This window comes from Typopeltis vanoorti, chromosome 4 (genome assembly GCF_054136105.1).
Source record: "Typopeltis vanoorti isolate ZY-2024b chromosome 4, IOZ_Tvanoo_1.0, whole genome shotgun sequence".
Classification (NCBI taxonomy): domain Eukaryota; kingdom Metazoa; phylum Arthropoda; class Arachnida; order Uropygi; family Thelyphonidae; genus Typopeltis; species Typopeltis vanoorti.
The window spans coordinates 153,152,037-153,159,183 of NC_143552.1; positions in this window are offsets into that span (position 1 = coordinate 153,152,037).

Consider the following 7,147-nt stretch of genomic DNA (forward strand, 5'->3'; position numbering starts at 1 on the left):
TTTTCTTTTGGTTATTATGTTTTTAATGTTTAAATGTTCTGGAACTGGTATGTTGTTGCCACGGAAGTGTTCCTGTGGTCTTTCTCATAAAGATCTGATCCTCGAACCTGTGTATGTGACATCTCAGTCTCGTTGGCACGGAAATTTGTGAACTACACTGTGATGTTCTAGTATTTCTTTGTATTTGTGAGATTTTGAAGGTTTTAGAAGTGTTGCCAATTTTTGGTTTGAGGTGAACAACAACTTATAGTCGGTGTGTTTAAAAATATATTTGCAGGCTTTGTATGTGGATGTATGACAGTTTGATGATTTTGATTTTTTTTTTTTTTTTGTGTTGGGAAGTTTGTTTTGGTTATTAGATTGTTTTAACGGGTTTTTGCTGTTTCTTTTCTTTTTTTTTTTTTTTTTGGGGCGTAATTTATTAGCTGTGTTAGGTAATTTCGGTTTTTAAAAATCTCTGTTAGCTTCTTTATTTCTATGTTGAGATAATTATGTGTAGACGAAAACTTGTATGCATTTATAAATTGTGCTAGGATGACTGATTTTTTGATACAATTAGGATAGTATAAGTTAAAGTGGAAGTAATTTCCAATATGTGTGGGTTTGTGGAATATTTTTTGGCTATTTTGTTGCTTATTCTAATTAATTTTAGGTTTATGAAATTTATGGATTTTTCATGTTGTGTTTCTATAGTTAATTTTAATCTGTTGCTGATGTCGTTAAGGGATGCTTGTAAAAGCAGAGATGCAAGTTGTTCTCTAATTAATCGAATATCGTCCACAAAAGGTGATGCCGGGGAGAGGGAAGGGTGAGATTCTATATGTGATAAAAATAATTCAGCTAGTTGTTTGCTAATATTTTGGCAAATAGGTAGTCCGAAAATTTGGATATAGATGTTATTGTTAAATTTAAAGGAGTTTGCTGACATAATTAGTTTTATCAGGTTTATAATATCGCTGGGTGTTAATTTTTTTCTTGATCCTAGAGTGTGATTTTCTGTGAGTAGTGTGTGATGTCTAAAGTTCTGGGGACATACTTTGGTGTATAGCGGTGTTGCGTCCAGTGAAGTGAGGGCGTCATCGTAGGATAGAGTTAGGTTTTTTATTTTTTGAAATAGGTCGTCAGTGTTTTTATCATTGATTTTGACTTAGTTAGGAAAGGTTTAAGTAGTTTTACTACGAATTTCGATAAGGATGATGTGGGGTTTTTTAGACTATTGAGTGTACCTACCCGGTAATCGTCTTCATGGGTTTTAATTTGTCCGAATATCTATGGAGTACGTGTAGTGCATGGTGTTGTGTTTTTAAAAAACACATGAAAAACTCTCTTCACTGCGTGCTGCTTAATGAGTGATATCCTTGGGCCAGCTATTTCTGATTGAGTTCCGGCGAAGATTGAACTGTCCACTTAATCTCCAAAATTAGATATGGCTAAAATGGCCTCGTCTACTCCCTATATTGGAATAAAATGGCGTTAACTGATTTTGTTTTGTTAACTATTTTACATATTATAACATGAAAAATGTTAAACTAAATAGTTTGACTTAGTCTTGCTAGTGTTTTAAGAAAAGTCATGAAAATGGAAAAGGTGACAAAATTTTTTTGGTCAATTGTAAGATCTCAATATAATCTATGGGCTCTCCATAGAGGACTAAGGACCATTTGTGAAAGTTGTGTAATCACTCTTACACAACTTTCACAAATGGTCCTTAGTTCTCTGACTATCTGTCATCTATTGAAAAATCTCAATAGCATCAAGTTTATAAAACCCCTTTAATATCTTAAAAGATTCTATCCTGTCCCCTCCTTTCCGCCTGTCAACTAAACATTATAACCCACAAACCATCAACCTATCCTCATAGCGAGTATAACATAGACCTCTCACCATCTTCGTCACTCGTCTCTGAATCTTTTCGACCATCTTCTAGTTCCCAAGAAACCCAGGTGACTAAATCAGTGTGCAGTAGTCAAGATGTGTCGAATCATAGCCTTAATCCATTATCTCTTAACTCTATTTTCATTGTTGTGTCGCTCCAACACAGACGATCATAACTGCCACCGCACAAATCTCCTAATTTAAAAATACCTGCGCATTTGGTTTGTAAAAAATAAATACAAAATCAACTTACTTATTTTAATACAATTGAATTCATGGATTTTTTATATTTATGTTGTTTACCAAGCATGGCACTCCCGTGTGACTGAACAGTCGTACATCCATGCAGTCTGTATTGAACATTAGAATTACTCAGAAAAAACGACTATTCCAGTGGTCTAATCAAAAATAGAATCAAGACTTACCCGTAGATCTTCCTCTCCTCGATTCTCTCATCCATTTTGAGTACTTTATTTGTCATAGCAATTTTAATAGCAAACATATGGTGCTGCCATGGGTAAACTATTTTCTCCTAGCCTCACAAACTACTTTATGGTATATTTAAACAGCTACCGCTCAATAACCACTAGGACCTTGTCATGGTACAGGGATGTCTAGATGATGTTTTGGCGCTATGGCAAATTCACTTATTGTTCTTCGAGATTCATTAGAAAAAATCAGTCTATTCAATTAGAAAAATGTCATCGCATTTTCATTCAGACTTCCTTATTCCTTATCAGCGAGAGGAAAGACTTAAATATTCAGTATTTCGAAAGAATAGTCACACCGTACTTGATATCATACTCAGTGACTTCGCTATCTATGACAAAAAAAAACTCGAATCATTACGATTCTCTTCCACAGTGATCTCTCATTTTGCTCTACTAAAGTGTTGTTGACACAAAAAATATATTTTATCTAGAAGACTACCGTTTGTATAACGTATTTATTAAGACCTCTGTTAACGGATTTCTCATTCGTAAAATAGGCAAACACCAACACGCGAAATACGCGCACATGAGAGATAAACCTTAATGCAATGATATTCTCAGAAATTTTGCCTGAAGAAAGTAATGTCATTCGGAAAAAAAATATTTTCTTTAGTGAAAAGAAACAAGGGTATTAACAAGTGGTATTAGAAACTTCAAAGAAGACAAGTACTCATCGAGGGAGGACATACAACTATACTAGCTGTAAGACCTCTTATACTTATTCACACACACACACACACACACACACACACACACACACACACACACACACACACACACACACACACACACACACACACACACACACACACACACACATCAAGAGGCAAACTGTGTTCAATTCATTTCCTGCTCTCTAAAAGAAAACTCAGGCTCTCACTTCTTTCTTATCTGCATAAAAGATTAAATTCCATCGATTCCTCTTGTTCTCTTCTCAGCTTCCATATAACGAAATATTTTATCCAGGATATCCCTTTCAAAAGCGTATAAGCCCTCATCATATCGTCCTTTCTCCTGTTTGTTAGTGTCTGCTCCCCCCCCCCTCTGTAATCCAGGAGGCCAAATCTGCATAAAATATCCAGGTGTGGCTATATGGAGGACTTGTAAAGAGGTAAAATTATTAGATGTCATTGCTCGTTTCAATATCGCAATTACTCTCTGAGTTGTATTAGTAATTTTTGCTATGCAACTTTTGAAATTAAACTTCTTAGTTACATCAGTTTCTGCAAGCATAACTCCGCCAAAATAATATCTCTTTAGAAACCTGATCATGCTCGAGTGCATTACTTTACGCTTCCTAACAATATACTGAGAACAATTATTATTTGCCCAAAGTTGCAGCCTATTTAAATCATTCTGCAAGTGTCTTATATCAGCAGCATCTTCGCATCAAAAGCAAACAATCGAATATCGCCTGACAGGTCTTTTTTAATATTATTAATATACAGAGTGAACAAGAATGATTAAAGGATTTATTGGTATACCACTGTCACCTTAAATGTGACAGATTTATCTTCTTCCTCGTATACCAATTTTTGATGCAATAGAAATTAATAGCAATAGAAGATGCAATACAGTATAAAAGAATAAGAGCCATAGCTAAAAGAGAAGTCAGAAAAAGACATAGAGAATCACGAAACAAATTTGTTTCTAATTTAGAACAGATTTATGTAAAATAAGACCCAATGTATATAAGATTTTGAAACACTTAAATGCAGATACCAAAGAAAACATAAAATTAAACACCGAATTGAAATTAGAAGAATTTCTAAATTACTACACAGGATTGTTGACAGACAAAAATTTAAAAAAAGACAATTGGCTAACAATTAACGAAAATGAAATAACTAAAGAAGAATTAGAAATCAGCCTGAAAGAAACAAGAAATGGAAAATCACCCGGAGAAGATAAGCTAGGTTCAGAACTATATAAATACGCAGGAACAAGATTCAAAGAAAGAATCTTATTATTTTAAAATAATATCTATTCAACTGGTATCCTCCCCAATAGAATGGAAAAAAGCAATTGTGATTCCTGTCTTTAAAAAAGGTAATACAGATGACCCAAAAAACTATACAGGTATCAGTATACTAAATTCCTGTTACAAAATATATAGCAGAATCTTAAATAGCAAACTAATGAAAAAATCCGAAAACTTTATTTTAGAAGTACAGAATGGATTTAGAAAAGGACGATCATGTATAGACCTTTTGCCTAAAATTAATAATAGAGAAAAAAAAAAGGAATACAATATAACAACACATATTGCATTTATTGACTTTGAAAAAGCATTTGACCAAGATAAAAGAAACATATTATTTAACATATTAAAAGAAAGACAAATACCAAATAATATCCTAAAAGCTATCACAAGTATATATATTAACATAATCAAATACAAATAAGATTAAATCACTAGCTATCATATAGGAGAGAGATAAACCAAGGGGTCCGACAGGGATGTCCCCTCTCAGTAAGTCTTTTTAATATTTACCTAAATGAATTAATAATAAAATTGAATAAAATTTACATCAAGGAATTAAACTTTCTCCTACAGTGAACTTAAACACGCTCCTTTTTGCCGACGACCAAATAAAAATTACGACAGCCAAAAGATAACTTACAGAAAGCTATTTTAGATCTAAATGAGATAGCCAAAGATTATGGTATGATAATATCAACAGAAAAATCAAAAACTATGGCCTTTAAAGGACAAGATCCAGCAAGAACTAAAATAGTAATAGATAACAAGATCTTACAGGTGAATTCATTTAACTACCTAGGATGTATGATCACATATGAAAATGAAAAAGATATAAATGTAAAAATTGCACAATATTTAAAGATAACAGGTCTAATTAACTCTATATTTAAACCAAACCTAGTTCAAAAACAAACCAGACTAAAAATATACAATACATTAGCCCTACCAGTCTTAATGTATGGAAGCGAAATCTGGACAATAAAACAAAAAGACAAACAAAGATTAATAACAGCAGAAATGAAGTTTATGAGAGAAACTGCAAAGTATACCCTATTTGATCACAAAAGAAACGAAGAAATTATGAAAGAATTAAACGAAGAACCAGTAATAGAAAAAATTAAAAAATATAAACATAAATGGATGGAACACGGTCAAAGAATGAAAACAGAAGGATTACTGAAACAAGCCTTAAAGTACAAGTCATTAGGAAAAAGAAAACCAGGACGTCCTCTTAAACGATTCAACGATGACTTCTAAGGCCGGAACAGGCCATGCTAGGCCTAAATCCTTGAAACGCATGATGAAGATGATGATGATTAATTACATAAAATAAATCCTAAAAGAACTGCGATTCTCTCCTTTTAAAGCAGGGTTTCCCAAACTTGACAATGTGGGGAATGAATAAATGTTTTGTTTTTAAATATAATGTATTATTACTAGAAAATGCTTGAAAAATGCAGCGTACAACATGCATCTCTCAATAAATGTTGGGTGCTGAATTACATAAGTAGCTCTGTAATACCCGTAAAATTGTATGTTAATATTAATGTTATCAGCACCTTTCTATTTACTTTGCATCGTTTATACTTTAGTTTGATTTTTTCTATCCACAGCTCATATTCCATATATATAAATTTTTATGTTTTCAAGGACCCGTTAGTTTTTGATGAAGGATACAGAAGATGTTGTAATTTCACTGTATGATATGAACACAGATGAATAAGAAAATAACTATTTATTAACTTAAAAGCTAATATTTCGGTGGTATTATATCCAGCATCTTCAGCGCACACAACACAAAGTTTGTTACAAATGCGAGACAACCACAATCCGATGTAACAGTGGGGCTAATAAAAGTAATGGCAGCGTGCAACACAAAACTAAAGTGCTAATATGGCGCCATCTAGGTTATAAAAATTTTTTTTAAAAAATCATCTGAAAAGATATCTAGGGTGCTTAACAAACACCAACTACGCACAGTATTTAAACCTTATATAAAATTAGCAACTCTCATCCGTTCACCTAAGGATTCGTTCTCCTTGATCACATTGAGGAGTCTATGAAGTGACCTGTTCTTGCCATCAAGCCTACTACAGACAGACAGGAAGAACTGTGGACATCAGCCTCAGTGAAGACAAAAAATATATCCGACACTTTTGCTATGGCAAGTCGGGTCTGGCAGACCATGCTTTGGATACCCCTGCACACAGAATCAATTGGAAAGAAACAAAAGTAATGCACAGTAGCTTCTACAAGTCAGAGAGGTTGTTCCTGGAATCAACAGAAGCCTTAAAACATACTCCAAACCTAAACAAGTATGGCTGTATAAATCTACGAAAGATTTGGGAGACAGTCATCCTAAGACCAAAAGTAATAAATTAATATTTATTACTTTTATTTTATTTTTTTTCCAAACTTTCTAACACTATCATTTGGACTACTATTTCAAAACTTTGAACTTTTTTTTTTTATAATCTAATGGCGCCCTATTACAACTTTAGTCTTGTGTTTCATTACTTTTACTAGCCCCACTTTTACTAGTTACACCGGATTGTGGTTGTCTTGCATTTGTAACAAACTTTGTGTTGTGTGCTCTGAAGATGTTGGATATAATACCAGCGAAATATTAGCTTTTAAGTTAATAAATAGTTATTTTCTTATCCATCTGTGTTCATATCATACCGTGAAATCTATTACAACATGTCTGATGAACACATAAGCCTATCCACGCGGATACAGAAGACGCTATGGAAACCACTGATTTAAACAAAAAAATAGCATGGAAACTGCAACAATT